The 22,005-nt window shown below is 36.1% G+C and overlaps 1 long non-coding RNA gene across 7 annotated transcripts in view; it reads left to right on the top strand.

Moving 5' to 3' along the window:
* The window catches only part of LOC308193107, a 48,251-nt gene that overhangs the window by 17,532 nt on the left and 8,714 nt on the right, over window positions 1–22,005 (top strand). For 5 of the 7 annotated variants that reach the window (XR_013949381.1, XR_013949382.1, XR_013949384.1 and 2 more), the window contains exons 2-4: window positions 1,699–1,811; window positions 5,067–5,206; window positions 8,750–8,896. This is a non-coding gene — a long non-coding RNA (uncharacterized lncRNA). Of the gene's footprint in view, window positions 1–1,698; window positions 1,812–5,066; window positions 5,207–8,749; window positions 8,897–9,344; window positions 13,726–22,005 lie in introns of those variants that run through there. The other 2 variants (XR_013949387.1, XR_013949383.1) reach the window with 2 other exon arrangements.

The following is a 22,005-nucleotide window of genomic DNA, read 5'->3' on the forward strand; positions in this document are numbered from 1 at the left end:
AGTGACTTGCTTAATATATAATCAAACTGAATTTAGTGTGGTTCCACATGAGCATGGAGGAGAGTGTCAAACCCTCAGGATAACTGCACGAACTGCAAAAAACACCTAGTGCTCCAGGCAGAATTTTATGAATCAAATATAGAAAGTTTTGAGAACATAAGTAATCTATGAGCATTTTCATCCTATTTGCAAATATGATGAAGAAATTATATCATTTGACTTTGTAGGATTCTTCTTAAGAATCATCTAGCTTGTGTGCCTCCTGTACAGATGCATTTTTTAAAGAACATATGAGGTGGAAAGTGCTCTTTACGTGTAAGATACACTGTCAAACATGCTCCAAACCACAAATGTCAGATCTTGAACCAGATATGCATCTCTAATTCCCCAAAGGACTGTTAGTGGGGGAGGGATTGGACAACACTGGGTCAGGAGTTCTGTCTTGGCCCAGCATGCAAATAAATTCAAGCCATAAAGTTTGGATCCAAATTTCCCTGAAGTTAATTGGAGTTTGGATCAAATGTTCCATCTCTAATTATGACTCATATTAATAACATTGTGGAGTGTGATTTTTTTTCCAAAGTGCTCAGCATTGCTCTTACTCTGATCCCATTGAATTCTAGAGTAAAATTCTTATTTTTTCTGTGGGGAAAAAAGTCCACATTGGGAATTTATGATAATCTCCTCTCTTTCCTGCCTTTTTCTCTCCCTCCTTGTTTCCCTGCACCACCTCTCCCCCCACCCAAGTCAATGTGTTTAGCTCATTGTCTGTAAAAATTTCAAGCCAGTGAAAATACCATCTGTTAAAAATTCCAGTTCTGTGTTTTTGATAAAAGGGAAAGCAGTTTCAGTACGCAGTTTCAGTGATGTTTCTGTGATGTTATGCTAGCTGAAAGGTGTAATGTTTGCAGCAACACTATTTGTATATAAATACATATAATGAGGAAGAGTCCTACTTACATAATACTAGGTAAGATCACATGCCTCAAAGTATTCAAACTGTTTCTCCAATAAATCTCATGAAATTACAAACGGGATTGGCTAAAAAAAAAAAAAAAAAGAAAAAGAAAATTCTTCAAAATTGCTCTTGACTGAAAACTGGAGAGAGGGACGAGGGACTTACTGACACTTTTTTTTTTTCATAGAAAAGGACCCACAGAATTTTTTTGTTGTTGTTGTTGAAAAGGAAAGCAGAATAATTAGGCAAAGTTTTTTCATGTTTCACTTTTAAATGGAAAAGTCATGGCAGGGGTGGGGGTTTGTTCTTACTACCGTTGTGTTTGGGGAGGCTTGATTTTCTTTTTTTCTTTTTTTCTTTTTTTTTCTTTTTTTTCTTTTTTTCTTTTTTTTCTATTTTTTTCTTTTTTTTTCTTTTTTTCTTTCTTTCTTTTTTTCCTTTTTTCTTTTTTTTTTTATGGAAAATATCCAATATTTCCAATCAGCTCAAGTTTCAAGTGCTGCCAGGAAATTTCATAGACTCTAAACCTATTAGATATTCCTTAGCTTATTTCTACATCTAAGTGAGTGTGAAGGTGTCTGTACACCTTCACCAAAAAACAAATGAAATTAAAAAAAAAAAAAGGTCCTGGTGGTTGTGAGCATGAGAAGAAATAATGTTGCTAAAGGCCGCATTTATGTTTCATAGGCATGTTGGCAGTGATTTTGAAGACAAGTATGTTGTGCTTTAACTGTTCCCAGGAGACCTCAGCTGATGTTCTCAGTGGCTTATATGGTATCATGGTGGAGGAAGGAACAAGCAGAACATGTAAGAAAATGGGATTTCTACAGTCTTCTTACATTCCTCTGATGCAGTGAGTGTATATGACTATACTTATATCTATCTGTATTTGTGTGTGTGCATGAAGGGGTAGTTGTTTAAAAGATGGCAAAGTGTAAGGAGGGGTGACCTTATCCTCCACCTCTGGGGTCTGTCTAGCAAACGTCTGAGGAAGGATGTGTAGGGAGGTGTACATGGGGTTTAATGCAATCCTTTTACACCCCCTTATCCTCCATCCTATCAATGGGAAAGCTGCACATGAGCTGAGGTAAGCTCTTCGAGGCAAAATTTACGATGACATTTAAAATCAGTAAAGCTTGCTCTAGCCCTAAATGTTGAAGTATACATGCACACTTCATATAATCTGATCTCAAGCACCCACCGAATTGGAGGTTAAAAGTATTGTATACATTGCTACCAGTTACCACATCAACATTTCAGATATGTGCATGTGATTTAAGTGCAGATGACCTGGAGCTCGCTGATGCTATAACTTAAAAAGCAATTGCTGGCTAGAACAACAATGTGGGCATTATAACAATCTCACTTGAACTGCCATTAAGACATCTCCAGTGCACTGTTGTGCCACTAAAATGTAATTCCCGGTAGACAATAATCCTAGACCCCTAGACTGTGAATCACGGGCAGTAAACGACTGACAGGCAGGTTAACAATGGGCTCTGTGGGCAGTCTGACATTGTACAGGTGCGCATCATCACAGTAAAGTAATTAACAGGTACTTAAAGGAATGTACATTTAAGCTCAAAAAAACTGTTAAGAGACTTCCTAAGTGGGCTGCTATTCTTTTTTTTGTAAACCCCACTTGTATTTTATGACCAGGTAAAAGGACTGCAGAGCACAAAATCCAATCTAAAAGCAGATCTGCAATCATTAGCTCTCCTATCAGCGCTAGGCTGCTCCATCAACAGTACCATTTTATAACCCTGTGATATGCTCTTGACTAAGGATTTAAAGTGATTCAGCAATTGTCTGATTCCTATAAAGAAAGTAAGAAAGAAAAAATAAAAAGACATTTATCATTTTATCAAAAAAAAGCTAAGAAAAATAATTTTTCTTAGGAAAATACATTGTGTTGGTATTTATAGGAATGTGTTTATGTATAAATGCAAATATGCAAATATACATGTGTGTGCATATATATTCACACACATATGCAAGTCAGGAACTCCACCTGATATATATCTGCATGCCTTTTTTTTTTTTTTTGGGGGGGGGTAGTAATGGAGTTATTTGAGCAGTGAACTAAGACAAGTATGAAAGGAGACTCAAGAACTGAGGGTTGCAGGAGAGACTGCAATTTTATGTGCTGAACTAACGAGTAGTAATAGGAGCGGCTAGATTTCCCTCTGCATTTCCTCCTCCATTTCTTCCCTCTCCCGTCTAGTAAATCCATGTCTGGCATATATAGCAGATAAAGAGTTTTAAATGTACGACTTTATCCAAGGTTCTTTATAGGAGTAACAAGATCATCTGGTTAATAAATGCTTGATTCAATCCTCTGCCTACAAAACTCTGGCTAAAGACTTTCCAGGCATTAAAGAATTATTCCCAAAGCATTGGTTTTCTGCCTGCTTGGGTTGGCTAGTGCAGGTTAACAGCACTTTTCCTGGTGGATAGGTTTGGACCTGGTGGGAAAGTTTTGATGATCGAACTGGTAGCAAACCAGAAAGTCTTGATTAAAAACATGTTTCTCCACAAAATGACATTTGCATAATCATTTTAATATGTGGAAAAACAAAACAAGTTACAATGACATCACACTGTGGCTGGTTATAGGTCTTCATATTTTTGAGCAGTAAGGTGGGGTCATTTACCGGAAACAGTGCAGGTCCCTGGGTTTGGAGGATTACACTTTCACCCACAGTTCGTGTGTATGTTGGTAAATGTGATGAGGGCCCTGCTTTGCCCGTTGTACTTAAGGTGATACCTTTTGATTCAACACAGTGACATGCCCACAAAGGTCTTTCCACTGTTCACAGAGTCACAGAATGGCAGAGGTGGGAAGGGACCTCGGGAGCTCACCTGGTCCAGCCCCTTCTCAGCTAGCATCCCCCAGAACAGGGTGCCCAGGACCATGCCTAGATGGCCTTTGAGGATCTCCAAGGAGGAGATTCCACAGCCTCTCTGGGTAATGTGTGCCAGTGCTCCATCACCCGCACAGCACAGAAGTGCTACCTGATGTTCAGAGACAATCTTTTGTGTTCCAATTTGTGCCCATTGCCTCTTGTCCTGGAACAGGGCACCACTGAAAAGTATTTGGCTCTGTCATCTTCGCACCCTTCCTTCAGGTATTTATAGACATTGATAAAATCTCCTCCTGAGTCTTCTCTTGTCCAGGCCGAAGAGTCCCAGCTCTCCCAGCCTCTCCTCAGGGAAGAGGTACTCCAATCCATTCATCATCTTTATGGCCCTACGTTGAATTCTTTCCAGTACATCCATGTCCCTCTTATACTGGTGAGCCCAGAAGTGAACACAGATTTAGAGGTTTAGTCTCTGCTTCCTTCTCATGGGTCTGTGGCTTTTCATGGTCTCTGCCCCTCTGACACTGAGAATACCTTTCCATACAGCAAAACCACATTGGTTCTCTTGCATCTGAGTATCCAAAGAGTATTCATCAAGTATCCAAAGAGAAGGATACTTGAACTCTTCCCCCTTTGGGACACAAAAGCACACTTGAAATACATATGCAGCAGAGGCTTCTGCGTTGCCACAACCTCATAGTGCTCCTGCTTTGATTTTTGGCATGGTAAAAATGCTTCTATGGAAAGTGTTTCAAACACTCTGGACTACTTCTTTTGCTGCTGTGGGAGTTAAACCCTGAGGAAATCTGGCACATTTATTTGGACATTTTTGCATTAATACATTTACTTCAAAACAGTATTAACATGAGCATATGTTTGTTTTATAAAGTCTTAATATCATCCAAAAGAAAATGCTTTGGAACCATTACACAGATACATGTCACTGGTGTACTTTCCAAGCTCTCCGTGCACATTTCATGCTAAGCCTATGTATTCTATATGAGACTGTATTTTTGCCATCCATCTTGTACTATCTGATCTTTTCCCAACTGAGATTTTGATTTCATTTAATGTCATCTAACTCAGGAAATTTTTCGCTGAAGACAGAGTATTCCCTCTGCATATAAAAAAGCTAAACACTAATTTACCCTATTACATCCTCCTTAAGGGACTGAAAAACATTATTTGAAACCATTAAAATGTATTGCAATTTTTATTCAAAGTAGATACACTTATTTGTATTACAGGTCCAGATCTCCATCTGGAGTGGATTTCAATTCACCTACCTAAAGCTACCTAGAAGCTAAATATCTAAAGTAAACCTGGATTCCTTTCAGAGTCAGAGGAAAGATATTGTCTCTTACACTTTTTAGGATCCCATCTGAACGTAAGTATCAAAGATAGATGTGTATGTCATTCTGTAGAGGTGCCTGATTCCCCATAATATAACAGAAGCCTACATAATTAGTTTATACTAGTTGAACACTTTAGGCACCTAAAATCATGTCAAAAGAATTTCACCTTAAATATAAAGAGCTCCACTAAGGAGATTAATATAGCTGCTCTATATCAGCTAAGAATAGGATTCTAAGAAAAGTATTTTTTACTTCTTAATACATGTATGTGAACAAACTTTTTTTACTTCTTGATACTTGTATGTGAATAAGCAGTTTTACTGACTGATGACTAATCTTAAGAAATACACAGAAATGCAATATATACTATAATGTTATTATTTTATAGTCTAAACAACCTTTTGTTATCTTTTCCATTAAAGGAATTATATAAGTAATAAATTAAAATATTTCTGAATTGTCAGCATGCCTAACAGGTCCAAATTGAGCCTCATGGTTTGATGAGTTCAGGCCTTAGAGTCTTAATTTTTTTTGCTAATCAGGTAATTGATATCGTTTGAAATACTCTTTGAAGAGAAAAGGCATAGGGAAGGGGAAAGATAAAGGGAAGGGGAAGGGGAAAGGGAAAAGGAAAGGGAAAGGAGAAAAAGGAAAAGAAAAAAGAAAAAGGAAAAGGAAAAGGAAAAAGAAAAAGAAAAAGAAAAAGAAAAAGAAAAAGAAAAAGAAAAAGAAAAAGAAAAAGAAAAAGAAAAAGAAAAAGAAAAAGAAAAAGAAAAAGAAAAGAAAAAGAAAAAGAAAAAGAAAAAGAAAAAGAAAAAGAAAAAGAAAAAGAAAAAGAAAAAGAAAAAGAAAAAGAAAAAGAAAAAGAAAAAGAAAAAGAAAAAGAAAAAAAGAAAAAGAAAAAGAAAGAAAGGAGAAAGAAAAAAAGCAAAAAGTAAAAGAAAAACTAAGGATGATACTAGTCACCACTAGTTTATTCGGAAGCAAAAAACGCTCAAAAAGGTGAAATCTGATCAAAATAAATAAATACTTGCAAACTTTCAGGGTATCACTTTCAGACAAAAATATTTCTAATGTGAATAAAGGACAAAGACCAAAGGCTTTAGAAGTTGCTATTCTTAAAAATAAATAAATAAATAAATCATGATTTATTTGATTTTTTTCCAACTTGAATGTCATGAACCAGACATACATAATTATATTATTTGTCTTATGCAAGTGAACAAGAATAAATTAAAACTGGACATGTTGCAACAGGGCTGTTGACATTATATACAAAGTCTGCTTATTGTCATAAGATACTCTTAACCTTTAAGCCAAAATCTTTCAAAACTATTAGTGTTAAATCTAGCAGCTGTTGTCAAATTTTTCCCTTTCTCTGCTTTATGCATTGTGCTTTATTTGAAATGTTTGTTATATTTGTGTATATAAATTTCTGCAAGCTGTCCCTTGAAAGCTCAAGGGATTAAATGAGTAGGTTGAGCCAGTTCAAAGGAACAAAAGTTAACAAATTAAAAGAAAACTTTCTAAAATGAATGTGTAAACCATTAAAATATTTAGCTGTATTTGCGTTGGATAGTTTCCCCTATATAAAACAATATGGATTGTTTAAATAAATGGGGTTAAGGGAAACTTGTTTCTACTGTAAAGTTTATTAAAGCTTTAGGAATGATGGCCTTGGTCTTTCAAATGCTTACGTGTTTAATTTAGGCATGGAGTAATCTCATCCTGGCAGTGCTAGCTAATCCTCACAGCTTTGTCTTCTAGCAAGACAAAGACGACATACAAAGTGGAAAACAAGGTAAAGGCATCCCCCACTGGGATGACTTGTGGTGAGGTGAAGCAAGGGATTGGAGCATCACTTCTCACTATGATAAATTGGTTTAAATCTCACTGGCATGTCTAACAGCTGCTTTTTGTTCACGTTGAGTTTATAAATCAATCAGAGCCCCTTTCTGAAAGGGACAGCTGACGCTATTGGTGCCTCACCTAGAGGAAGCCACATGCAAGACAGTAGTTAGAATTAGCTTTATCACACAAAGGGGGTATGATTTTCTAAACTCAGGGTTGGGATTCAGTTACACTGACACAGATTTGTTTGTGAGAAGATTTCAAGAAGGAAGAAAAGCTACAACAACAAAAAGTGTCCAGAAGGGAAAGGTAAGCCAAAGGGAGTCCCAGAGACAGCAATAAGATTGTGTGCGCTCTGGTCACAGAGCTGGCTGAAGGATCCCCAGAAATGGGAGGAAAAGAAATGAAACATTTCTTTTTCTTTCTTTCTTTCCTTCTTTTCCTCTTTCCTTCTTTCTTTCTCTTTCTTTCTTTCTTTCTTTCTTTCTTAAAATCTTCACCTCATTTGCCCCATGATCTTTACTGTTCAGCTCAAGGGGACCAGATATTTCACTGCTTATGAATCCCACCTCAGGAACTGGACTCTATTTTTGTGGGTCCCTTCCAATCCAAGATCTAGAACCACAGAACACCTTGGGTTGGAAGGAACCTTAAAGATCATCCAGTTCCAACCCCCCTGCCATGGGCAGGGTTGCCACCCACTAGATCAGGTTGCACAGGGCCTCATCCAACCTGGTCTTGAACACCTCCAGGAATGGGGCATCCACAGCTTCTCTGGGCAACCTCCTCCAATGCCTCAACACCACCTGAGTGAAGAATTTCATCCTAAACTCTAATCTAAATCTCTTCTCTTTTAGTTTTAAACCATTCCTCCTTGTCCTATCATTATCTACCCCAGCAAAAAGTTGCTCTCCATCTTTTTTATAAGCCCCCTTTAAGTACTGGAAAGCTGCAGTGAGGTCACCACGGAGCTTTCTCTTCTCCAGGCTGAACATTCCCAGCTCTTTTAGCCTTTCTTCATAGAAAAAAAAGGCTTCTCTTCTTCATATCGTATGATTCTATTCTATGAAACTTTTTTTTTTTTTTTTTTTTTTTTTTATCTAACTGGGCAAGTCTGTGCACCACAGCCAATGTAGCTGGACCAGTGTAGTGTACCACGGCCAGTGCAGGTGAATTAGCACAGTGTGCCACCCAGGAAGAAAGTCCTGCCTCTCAGTATATCACTACAGCATGCGTTTCAGTGGTGCAATGACATTTGTAGCAATAGGCCTGGTTGTGTATAAGTATCCAGCACTGTGCTCTAGCAAAAAATCTTGTATAAGGAAGTAGTCAAGAGAACCTGGCCTAGCCAACCAGCAAAAGAAAGAATCACAGAATCACAGAATTGAAGGGGTTGGAAGGGACCTCAAGAGATCATTGGGTCCAATCCCCCTGCCAAAACAGGTTCCTTAGAGCAGGTTGGCGTCCAGACGGGCCTTGAATATCTCCAGAGAAGGAGATTCCACAACCTCTGTGAGCAGCCTGTTCCAGTGCTCCGTCACCCTCACCGTGAGGAAGTTCTTTCGCATGTTGGTGCAGAACTTCCTGTGATCCATTTTGTGGCCACTGCCCCTTGTTCTATCCCCACAGACCACTGAAAAGAAGTTGGCCAAATCCCTCTGTCTCCCACACTTAAGATATTTGTAAACATTAATAAGATCCCCTCTCAATCTTCTTTTTTCAAGGCACAACAGACTCAGGACTCTCAGCCTTTCCTCACAGGGAAGATGCTCCAGGCCCTGTATCATCTTTGTGGCCTTCTGCTGGACTCTTTCCAAGACATCCCTGTCTTTTTTGTACCGGGGAGCCCAAAACTGGACACAGTACTCCAGGTGAGGCCTGACCAGGGCAGAGTAGAGGGGGAGGATCACCTCCCTTGACCTGCTGGTCACTCTCTTTTTAATGCATGCCAGAATAGTGAGATGAGTTGCTGAAAATGATACACAGCACAGAGGGAGCAAAAATGATGTTACACTAGGATCAAGATTTTGTAACATTTTTATTTTGCCTGGGAAATTGTCTCACTCAACATGAAGTAGGCAAGAAGGACCACACAGGCCGGGGTGGGGAGGGTAAGGGGGTGGGTTTTGGAAGCCAGGTGAGATCAGGGCAGAGAACCTGCCAAAGATGCAATAGAGGACCCATTTGTCCCTCCAGCATGGAGGTGAAAATACATAGAACTCAAGACATGCACAGCACCCTGAGAATGCTCAGAGTCCTGCACAGTGTCCACTGCAGCTGCTGAAGCTGCATAGCATCACTTTCATTCTTTTCTCATAGGTCGCCTCTCTTTGCTGTTCTGAGGGCTTAGCAGGCAGCCCCTTGCTGTTAACAGCACTTCATTTTAATGGCCCATGTGCATCAGATGGTGAATGCTGTTGAGAAGTCATCCTTCAGGAGAAAAGAAGAAAAATGTACCCAGAATAATTTTTCATGACTATGTCCCACTAGCTGGGTTGTGCTCTGCTACACCAAAGATCCACACATGGAGAGGACCTTGGTCCGCAGATAGTTTCCCTTCTGCACCACAGGAAGCCACAGGAAGCTAGTGGCTTGTATTTTATTGTAATGATTTCTGCAGCTTTTGGATAGCCTCCTATTTAGAGAATGTGATATACACAGAGCAACTTCCGCTTGCCGATGGAGGCTGGGGGAGGAGGAGGCTGGGGAGCCCAACCAGTAGAATTTTGTAATATTTATTTGTTCAGATAATTTACAAAAGATTTACTAGAATAATCCCATGGAAAGATTCACTGTTCTTTGTCATAACATGGGCTGGAAGCTTAAGTTTGTTTGTAAAGCTCTAAAATGACTGTGGTCTGATGGAAGATATGTTATTTAACAAGCTTGCTGTTTAAAATGAAGGCCTTGTTTAGTGGCAATGAACATTATCACTTTGTATTAACTGAAGTTCAAGTTCAGCTATCTGGACACAGGCAAGATGCCTGCTTTCTGGTGTTTGAGAGGCAAAACTGGGGGATGAAATGCAGATCTGAACAGGAGATATAAGGAAATTGTTTACCTGGGTCAGAAAACAAAAAAGATATATTACAGAAAACATATGGTTGCTATTTAATTTATGCTTTATCATTTTTCATTCTGACATTAACATTGTTATGAGTGGGGTGAGAGCACTGTACATTGTACGATGTAATATAAAATGAGGGTTACCACTCCTTGCCAGAGGAAACGTGATTCAGAAACAATTTGGGGGCAATTGCAAGGTGATGTGGCACAGAGAACCAGAAGCTATTGAAACTTTAAACATCATTTCTGGACAATATAAGAGTTGCTGCAAAACGACTTGTAAAAACATGAAAACATTTCTTTCCTGACCCCAGAGAATTAGAAATCTTTAAATATCAGTTCAAACAATGCCTCTTAAAGGGCACCACACTTTTTCATTGCCAGCTACCATTATTTTTAACAGTTTGTTTAACATACTGCAATAAAGAAAGATTAATGGCCAAGATTTAACCCAAAAATGCAGTGGGCCACATTGAGCTCTGTTACATGCAGGCAACTCAGTGGTGAGGCATAAAGAAGGTATTTAAGTGAAAAATTTAGCCCCAAAACATTAACTTTTGAAAAACAAAGTAGGTGAATAAAATAGAAATTAAGTGTTTTGGGAGAAGAGACTAAAAGGCAAGAAAAAAAGAAAGATAAAGCATAAACAGTGCCTTATTACAGAATAAAAAAACTATAATGATAAAATCTTTAAGAACTACAGAACTGGTGAAAATATGCAATTATTATACCAAGAATTTTTTATTAATTTTTTTAAAGGCAAAAATATTCTCACAAAAATATTCTTACAAAAATATACAAGTATATTAATTTTGTATTTAATTAGCACAGGAATCAAAAATCACCTATAAGTTGTCTTCTAAAGACCTCTAGAACCATACCTAATTAAAAAAAAAAATCAGAAGAAAAACTGCTATAAATAATGGGATTCATCTCATCTAATTGTTGTCATTTAAAATTGTATCACCTCTGTTAAGATATTTGTCTACTGAAAATGGAGAGTGCACAGGAACTTCCTAAAAGGAAAATTTCCCTATTTCTAAAGGATGAAAACTATTCTGGAGGATAATTACGTGAAGTCAGACACCTCATTGCAAATCTTCAGTGAGATTAAATTTTGACTTTTAGTAGTCCGACTTGAGATCAGACAGTGTCAAGGGTCTGTCTCCGTGTCATAATGATTAACCCTTGCCCTAAGCCATGTCCATACCAAAGCCATGAACAGAGCTTGAATGCTACATGCTCTGCCCAATATATTTATGGAAAGAAGTTCATACTGGACTAGTGATTTTTAAGAATATAAGTCTTGTCACCTGCAGATGCAGAATGAGAAATCCCACTGAGCTAAACCCAGGCACCTAGTTGTATAGGACCAGAAACCAAAGGTTCTTAAAGGTATACTAGGCATATGTGCAATTTGAAATCATATGTTTAAGTTGGGCAAACTTCTGCCCAGCTTTTTGGGGTATTTTTACTACATTTTTTTTTTCCTACCAAAATTCATTAAATCAGTCCCTAAAGTGTCATATTGTCAAAGTATGACAGATCTTTCTGTGACTTCTAGCGTTATAATTTTTAACATACACTGAAAATCATTGTTGGGAAGAAAAGAATTTTCTGATTTCTGAAAAAAACAAAACAAAAAAAAAACAACAGACTGAGATTTGAAGATTTTCTGCTCTGCACCGGTGTAAAACCAAGACCTGGTGTTTATTGTCACAATGAATAAGAGGTCTTCATCAAAATACATCTCATGGCAGTAGACCTTCTGCATCCTAAGATAATATCCAAAATGTTAAATTGTAAGTTATTTTGATGTTTCATTTTGTTGCTGGACAACTGGGGGAAAAAAAAAAAAAAAAAAGAAAAAATCTTTTCAAATCTCTAATCCTATTCTTGTTGTGAAAAGTCCAGATTTTTTGTATCAACATTTTCTGATGGCAAAACTATGCAAAGCATTTCAGGATACCCTTCTGAGTTTTCTTTTTAATCCCTGTGGCTCAAAACATACTTCTAATATCAATGCTATGAGTTTTACAAAATAAGATGGAATTGGAACTCCAAGAAAAGCAAATTAAATTGTATTCAGCTAATGTTAGGATCATGAAAATATTAAAAACCAAGTAAGAGTCCTGATTACTTTTCAGTAAGCAAACAAAACCTTGTTTAATACAGTTGACAGCTTTAGTTTTCATTAATAGGACCATCAAATTTAAAGGGTAAAAAATATATTTTTTTATTTTTAAAATGAATGATTTTATTATTTTTTCATTTATAAACAGAAAATATTAGAGGTTATGTGACTGATAAATAGTGTGCATGTCCATCTATATATAGATATATAATCTACATATGTAGTAAGCACATTGTAAATACATATGTAAGTACATATGTATTAAGCACACAAACGCATGAAGTTACACACCAAAGTGGGTAGCTTTTCTACTGTGTTTTCTCATATTTTCTAGACTCCAGGCTATCAGAGTATTTTTGCTTTCAGAACTTCTGTTCACTATGAAAATACTGCAAGCTGAATTAGAGAGATGTATCTCGGTACTCTTGAAGTACGCTGGACATTTATGGGCTGTTAGCTTGATGCTCACAGTCATCGTGACCAGTTAGATCCACTGTGTACATCCTTTTGGGAACAAAGCTAGTGCAGAAAATGCAAAATTAGCTGCTTTTATTTATTATTTTTATTTTTTATTATTATTTTATTTTTATTTATTTTTATTATTATTTTTTTGTGTGTGCTTTTTTTTTTATTTTCATTTGAAACTGAGCTAGCAATATGAGTTCCTGTCTGACTTAGTTTTTAGCTTAAGTAGTTTAACAATGAACACTGAAATTCTATTCTACTTGATTTCAGCATGTTTGAATATGAGTAACATTGTTGTTATTTTTATCTTCATATGGACATTATAAATTCAGATGATTACAAAGACCTTAAAGTTTTTTACAGATGAACTAATGAACTGATCTCAGTAAACCTAATGGCAGAAGTGACTACAGTATTGGTTTAGTAAACATGTTATAGTCATCACCCTTAACATTATGTAACAGCTATAAATAATGTCTGAAGAGTCTATACATGAGTAGTAACCCTTTTAGTAAATTGTAAATCATTTCGTAGTGGTTATTATAGAATGAATAGATCAATAACACCTACTAATGTGCTTGTAACCACCCATAACAAATGCTACTAAAGTATGTAATATGCTTCTAATATCTAGTATTCAATTACTAACCTCTGTAGAAACCATTTATATTGAAACATTAATATAATGTTTCATTACTATATTAAAGTAGTGATTTACTTTGTCATACTTACACAGTTAATTTACTATATAAATCTTGTGTCTGATCCTACAGTCCACATTATAAAATTATGCTCTGAGAAGTCATAAAAGAAGTTAGCTGGAGAAACAATTGTTGAGTTGTGTGTCCTATTTTTTACCAGAAATGTTTCACTCAAATTACTCAATAAGATGACATTTTACTCAGTAAGATGACATTTTACTCAGTAAGATGACATTTTTAGAGATTTAGTGGGAAAATATCCTAAAAGTTATGAACTCCTTCAGAAAAACAAACAAACAAAAAAACCCTCTCCTTCAGAAACAGATGAACCCAATGTCGTGGGTTTTTTTGTTTGTTTGTTTGTTTGTTTGCTTGTTTTTTGGGGGGTGAGGTGGGGGGGGGTGGTTTTGTTGTTTGTTTGTTTGTTTTGTTTTGTTCTCCTTGTACACTGGAGAAGCTGGAGTCCTTGTTTTGTTTCATAGCCGATTTGAACTGCCATCAAGTCAATAGTATGCAACTGGCCAATAGGTATTTAGAGGAGAATGTGACCTCTTTAGAGCGAGGGAGTCTGTAGACAGAGAAACTTGCAAAATCAGGCAAAACTGATGAATAATAACAAAATGGAAATAGGCTGGCAACTTCAAATACACCTGCAAATCCTTAATATATTCACCAGAGATCTAAACTGGCAATCTGAAAAGTGGCTGCATAAAGTAAGAAATTACGTCTGTGACTGTGAAGTCACAATGTGCTTCTGGAGGCATATTTGATGCCCATTTTTCTTCACATCTTTAACTTAAACATTGGCATCTGGTGCCTTCCATGATGTTTCACAGTTAAGCAAATCAGTCCATTCTGGCAAAGCAATTCAGAAGTGGGTCATCTATTTCTTACTTCCCTCTCCTCCATATACCCAGCAAAACTGAAAGTTATAGAATTATCTAGCATATAAATTTCTCTAATTCAGCTTTCCACTGAAGTATTTTGAAGCACATCCATAATCTTTTGTATCAACAGAAGCAGGGTCCTTAGCCTCCTCATGTGGCTCTGTAACCTCAGACTACTGAGTTGCTCTAGCCTTTTCTCTGTGACCCAGAGACTGACTAAAATCTTTGCATAGCAGGAAAATGCCACTTCAGAAGGGTCTATAACCCCTTGACTGAGGCGCCTCCACAGGAGATGAAGAAAACATGTAGTTCAAGTCCTGTTAGAACTCAAGAAAATGTCTGATTTTGGCTTCAATTCAAAAAATTCCCCCTAGGTCCCGGGAGAAGCTGGGAAGAGAAATGAAAGAAAGGAAAAACAGAGATTTATAATTTTAAAATTAGGACTCAAAAGGGACAATTATGAAGCATTTTTATCATCTGGAAATTCCCACTATTTAGAACTGTAGGAAATGTTGTCCACTATGTTATTTGTTTGATTTCTGCAATTGATTAAATACCATCCGGGGAAGATGACAACCAGAAGTACAGTAGCAAATAATAATGATATGATAAATTAAACACAATTTTTAGAAACTTAAAAAATGAAACCAAATAAAGTTTGTTTTCACTGTTGTGTAACTCTGATTTACCAAATTGTCAGTTTCTACATATCTTTCTTCTTGAAGACCGATAAAAAGCCCAACTGATTTAAACTAGGTTATTAAACATTTGTATGTTTTTGGATTTGAATACATTAACATAATAGAATAATGGATTGTAAGTAGTTCATCAGTAAATAATCCACAATTATGGAGTTTGCAGACTGATTGAAAATAAATAGCAGCATATTGTATAATTAAGACATAATCAAATGTCTTTCTATATACAAATGATAAAGTGTCCCCTTGGGCCATGGCCATGTGCTGAGGGTTTTATTTAGTTCAATAGCAAAAGCCTTTCTGTGCCAAGTTTACACAAAAGAAAAGTTAGTGAATTGCTAGGAATAAAGTTGACTATCTCTCCGTACAGTGTAATAATTAGAGCCAGCATTACTCCGTGCACATTTTGGATAGAAGCTTTTACAGCATATAGCAAGATTAACCCCCAGTTGCATTCAGCAGTAGTGTTCCCTGGCTAAAGAAATACTATATTTTGATTTGTATGCAAAGCCATCAATCCTTCATTTTAATTTCAGTCTATATTCCATTATTAATACAATTTGACTTCAGCTTCAAGTAAAGAAAACTGAATTTTCTGTATTTTAATATCATCTCAAAAATGATGGGTTTCAGACTCTGAGCAGAACTCAGTGCAACTCCCAAATTCTGTCTGAACATTTCAAGTGATGGGTTTTGGACATGTAAGAGATATACAGCTCAGCTTCAGCTTTTCTGTTTACAAGGCTAGAAGATGGACAAGAATATTTTAAAACAGGAATCATTGTTTTCTAGCACAGCCTTCCAAAGTCATATGGTGGAAGGAAAGAGTTGATTACCTTTCTCCTGAAAGGAGATGATTTACATTTAAGAGGAAGAAAGATTTAGCAGAACATTTCAAAAGGCTAGCAAATTCTAAAATAGGGAAACAGTGTATTAGTGTGCAGGATATGGGTCTGAAAATATCTTGTTTCAAAAGGGCTTTAGATGCAATTAGGTGAATGTCATTTAATTCTGCAGTATCTGGAGTTTAACTTGAAGAGGGATAAACAAGGAGCTTGTTATTTATGTTGTTGCAGGCAGCACCACTACCTGGTATTGGATCTGTTTAATACCCTTTGGTTACTCTTTTCCATGCCATGTGTTCAGACCTTGGTATCTATCAGATACCAACAACACTGCTCAGAATTCAATACTACTTTCTAAATTATAAACAGCCCATAGCTCTAAAAAATTAGTCCTAGGAATTATGAAGCTGCAGGTGGGCTAGCAAGGATCTGACCTCCTGTATAATTTACAACCATTGATTGTTACTTTAAGAACTCAAAGAAGTGAATTGAGTTTGTTAATACCTTGAATGGTGCTGGGAATCATAGTCTCTCTGGGGTTGTTAGCTTCAATTGGAAAGCCACCATCTCAAGAAAGAGAAGCTCGGGACAACTCTTAGGGTCTTGAGTAGTACTCTTAATATAGCACTACATTATACTGCTTCACAGTCACTTCTCTGCTTAGATGCTGCTGCCTGTGGTCTCAACTTTTACAAATCACAGCACAATTCTGGAAACCATTTCAGTAAGGGAGAGGAGCCAAACTTATTCTCCCAAATTGACCCCTTTGCAAGAACAGCATGGTCCTGGTTTTTCATTCAACTCTCCTGCTTTGTGCTATGAATCTCTACAATCTCCCTAACTAATTAATGCATAGCATTGAACCCTATGGTCCTTATTGGCTTCTTGAAGTTCAACTACTTTCTCACCTTTCAATAGCATAAAACTTATGTCTGGGATTTCAGCTCTAGTTTTGGACCAAAGGGAGCTGGTCGAAACTTTTTCAGTTCTCATAGTTCTTATACAGCTCTCTAGGGAAATGCATGTCCCATATAAAGTTGTTCTTTTATCAGACAGTTAATTTCACTGAAACAATTCATTTTAATGAAGTGACCCAGACCTCTATTTATGTCTGTCTTTAAATGGTTATAAAAAATTAAACATATTGAATCCTTCTGTTGAAGTCAAAACTTTGAAACAGGTAGCATCTCATCTTGTGTGCTATCATCTTGTGTGCTGTCAAGTAATGTTCATGACCACATGAATAAGTAACTTACTTGGAGGGAAGCCAGATCAGAGCTAGAAAATTAGGCATAGGCTACTCTGAGGTAAGTGACTATGTGGATTTTGTTCTGCTGCAGTTAAAGTGATCTCACTTGTCCCCTAATAAAAGTTCATGAGAGGTTGAAATATAAATATTACAGAGCAGCTGCTGTGAGTTTAATCCATGTTCCATTAATGAAGGTATTTTACTCTCAGTGCTGGATCAGAATCTGACGTATTGTTTTCTTGCATTTCATGCTGTACACCTGCAAGACTTTTGGTGATATGCATTAGATAAACTGTTTTCTGAAACTAATTTTGGAATATTTATACATTTGTAAAATAAGGGGAAATGTAGAAAAACAAACTACTAGATTGTGCTTTGCCTATACACTGGAAGGGAAAGGCTTTGCAAGCAGAATATAAATATACTACCATGCTTAAAAGAAACAAAGCATAAGACACGGTACTATATGAGACAGGAAGGCACACAGTCTAAGAAACAACAACTTAGCCAAGACTTTCTTTCATCTCCTTTAAATGCTGCAAATACTTATCGTTCCAACTCAACTATTTACTTCCTAAGGTGCTGAGCAATACTTAGTCTAATTTGAATGAGTACTTGTAAGACCACCACAGAAATCTTTCTCTTAATACAAATCCTAAAAATAAAGTAAAGTAGAAGTTCTTCTTAATATTGGAAGAGGGAGTCCAGATAGGGGGAATCAGTTATCACAGTTTAATTTGCAGAATAAGCCAAAAAATAAATTAAAAAAAAAAAAAGATAAATGAGAAATAGTCCCATTATGTTATTATTCTGTTACCTAAGAAACTATCTTCAAAACAGAAGCCCTCATAAATACTCTGGAGATGCATCAGACACTTTTCCCTGCTGTACGACATTGTGTATATGGTTTGGCAGGAGTTCATCGTGTAGAAGATAAACTAGCACATAGTGCCAGGATTCTATTACTCTTGACCCTGACCTTTGGCTGCATGCTGTTTCCAGTTGCACTCCATCTTTAAAAAAAAAAAAAAAAAAAAGAAGAAAAAGAAAAAGAAAGCGACCAATTTTTTTCCCTTTCTTTTAACTTCAGTTTTTAAACTTCACCGTAATCTACCCTTCGTCTGATATATATTTGAAAAACAAGTTTTCTGAACTTTCTTCTCTCTCTCTCCTTTTTTTTTTGTTTTGTTTTGTTTTGGTAAAACTTCTGTTTTTCATTCCTTAAAACCAGCAGTAGTGCTTCTGCCAAAGTTGGCTTTCCCATTCAGATTTCTCCTCCTTATTTTTTTTTTTTTTTTTGTCTCTAAGCCCTAACTAGCTCAATAATGTGGAATAGGATAACGTATTCTAACCACAGAGAAAATACATTCTTGGAAATGGTTTGTTTTTCTATGCTATGTTTACTATTCTCTGAACCCAAGATATCCATTTATTGTAACCAACTGAAGCTGTTAGTAGTAAAGACATGGGAAAGGAGATGTTATTTTCATTCATATAGAACCATTGTTCAGAGCTGCCAACTCTGTACAGAAGGGTATGGAACCACCTAGGGCATGCTGCAGTTTTAAGATACGTTTGGTTCCTATAGACTAGCAATTTCTATGACAAACCCGAAAGTACTTCATATGGATGTGATAATTTGCAAAGCATTTCAATACACTGTTACAATGTAAGTACTTGGTAAACTACAGAGATTAGGTTAGTCCACAGGAAAGCAGAGGGATATTCTTGAGAGTTTATAGGGCCTTCTTCGGTTTTCGTTGTTCAGGCAAAACTCCCAGTGAAGTCACTGGGAATTCTGTTTGTATTAAGCAGGACAAAATTAGGTCTCTGTTTTCCCAGTAGGGATCAGGCTAACTGCCATGGATGAAAATGTTTTCAAATAGAAAGCAAAATAAACTTTTTTTTTTTTTTTTTTTAACCATCTCTGCTGTGTGGAGTGAACTTAAAAAAAAATAAATTAATCCTGGTATATCCAATGACTTCATTTTGTGAACACTACAGTAATCTGAGCATACTCATCTGTTTGTGCAACATTAAATAAAAAATAAATAAATTAATACAATACTCTCAGACATTATTTTTTTAAAAGATACGTGAGGGATAATCAATGGAACTTCACAGAAATGCTATACTTACAGGAATGGAGAAATTAGAAACCCAGTGTATCACAGTCAGATAAAAATCTCAGATTCATTATAGACAATAAATATGTGATGCAATGCAGCTTTCCTAAACGTTTAGTTTACTTTAGAAACAGAAAATGTTAACACAGTAATTATAAACTGTTAATACTGAATTGTATTTAGGCCAGAACTGCAAATGATATAAACAAACTGTTGTTCCAACAAATTTCTTCTTTAATAAACTCTTCTATTTTACCTATATTTACTAGAAGTTGTGGTACATTAAAAAGGAATAAGTTGAAAGCACGAAGAAAATATAGCCCCAAAATACTGAGATTCACCAGAAGTCCTAAATATTGATTGACTGATTAGTTAAGCTGTAGGATTTCTACATATTATGCTTTATGACTCCAGAAGCCATGTTTGCCTGAAAGTTCTGCCTCCCTATAAGATGGGCTATAAAAATTATTACTAATCTTGTGATAAGAAGTAATTGAAATACAGAAAAGATACAGAAAAGGATAGATATAAAAGCCTACAGAAGCAGTGCTTTGCAAAGCTGAAGTGAATGAATAACTTTATAGACAGACAACATCAACTGAAAGAGCTGTCCCACAGTAACCTTATTGACCTTAGATACTTGACAGTGGATTGCATACGAACCTAAATTTAAATTTGGTTTTAATAGAAAGTTAACAGAAGGCTTAAGAATCTGTATTAACAGCGACTTTCCTCTGAAAAATAAGAAGCTGAGAAACGTTGCCATGATTTTATTTAATGCTGACCCAAAATGTAGTTAATGGAAATATTTGTGTTTAAACCTCATATTTCATATTTATAAAGCTTATTCTGTAGGAAAGTTTTTTAAAGTGAAGACTTTGGGAAGCTACTTGATCCTCTCAGCTTGGTACCCATGACTAGGTAAATATATACAGAAGTAAGGTAAACAGTATCTAGGTGCATTTGTCGGCCTGGGAGCCAGATAACACAGTCTGACCCCATCCACACTAATAAAAGTGTGGCTGCTTACAACACCCCCCCGACACACATACACAGTCTGGTCCTTGGTATGTGCCAAACAGGTAGAGCTGTTGGACTCAGTGATCTTCATAGGTCCCTTCCAACTGGAACTATTCTATTCTATTCTATTCTATTCTATTCTATTCTATTCTATTCTATTCTATTCTATTCTATTCTATTCTATTCTATTCTATTCTATTCTATTCTATTCTATTCCATTCCATTCCATTCCATTCCATTCCATTCCATTCCATTCCATTCCATTCCATTCCATTCCATTCAGCATGAGTGAAAAGTGTATCAGGGAATAAACTAACAGTTTAAACATTTGGATAATGTTGACCTTGTCCACTTTATTTTTTGCTTTTAGTCAAAGATTCTGGCTCCAAGCCATTTTACATACTCATTTTAAAAATGTGAAACCTCACAATTTCTACCTATAATTTTCTAGATATATACAAAATAACATTAGAGGACATAAACATAGGTATGTTTTACTGTGCATTTGGAGATACCTAAAAGAAACCCACTCTAGAGTAATTCTGAATTTTATGAATAAACTACTTTCCCAGAAAAAAAATATATATATATATGTTATATATATAGACTATATATAGAGAGACTATTATATATTATATAGACTATATATATAATATATCTATAGTCTTGTTAAAATCTTATCTCAAAAACAAAAAGGCAAAGAATTTTAACCAAGGTTTTAGGTAGGCATCTTGAAACATATCGAATTTAGAATGAAGTAGGCTGAAGGCGCATATAATGTGTCAGTCTGTGTGGTCTTCCAGTGTTGAGCTCTTCAGGATTGTGGGGATTACCTAGAAGAATCCATTTTTATCAGTGTTTGAAGTAGCATTGAGAATGGACAGTAAAGTTCAAAGAAAAGCTCCAGAATGGAATAAGATTTTTCCTGACAGAAGACAGATCTACATATTCACACTAACTAGTATATTGTAATGTGGAAGGAAGTATGTGAAAACCCAATCTATTATTCTTTTAAATTAAAACCTGAGATTTCCTGTTGCTCCTGATAGCACTTTTTTTCCTCATTTAAGTCTCGTGACTGGTTAAATTAATTTAAATTTATACTGCTATGAAAGGACCTTTCTGTTTCTTCCCCAATGATGTGGTCCTGTCCTCTTCCTTCTGCTTTGCAGTATGTGATTACTAGGCTTAGACAGCTCATCCAGCAGTCTCTGTAGTCCCATGTATAACAGAACATTCAAAAGGAATCAGCACATCATAAAGCTAGAAAGTACGACCATTTCAGAAAAAAAAAAAAAAAAATGACAACACTGGATTTGCATAATCCAGAAAAGAGAAAATTAGGTTAGGAAGTATATTAACTGTATTCAAATCTAATACAGACTGTTACAAAGAAGAAATCTCTTCTGTGTGTCAATGGATAGGACAAGAAATAATGGTCTTATATTGCTGCAAAAGTTAAAGTTAAGAGTTAGGAAAAACGATCCTATGGTCGAGATAGTGAAGGACTGGAACACATTGCTTAAGGAGAGTGTAGAATTACCATCATTACAAGTCTTAAAAACAGCTGTTTTTCTAACAGCTGTCCACAATGTCCTTAGCAGAGCTGATTCTGCCTTGGGGCAATGAAATGTACCATATGACCTCTCAAAATCCCTTTTCAATTCCATTTTCTCTGATTGCATGACTGGATTCAACAAGTTGTTAATCCATGCCCTGTCACATTTCATCATAAGTAGAAGTTAAAGGAGAAAGAGTGACCATCCAAAAGAAATATTTTCTGTTTTCT

The sequence above is a fragment of the Anser brachyrhynchus genome (genome assembly GCF_964034855.1).
Source record: "Anser brachyrhynchus genome assembly, chromosome: 3".
Classification (NCBI taxonomy): domain Eukaryota; kingdom Metazoa; phylum Chordata; class Aves; order Anseriformes; family Anatidae; genus Anser; species Anser brachyrhynchus.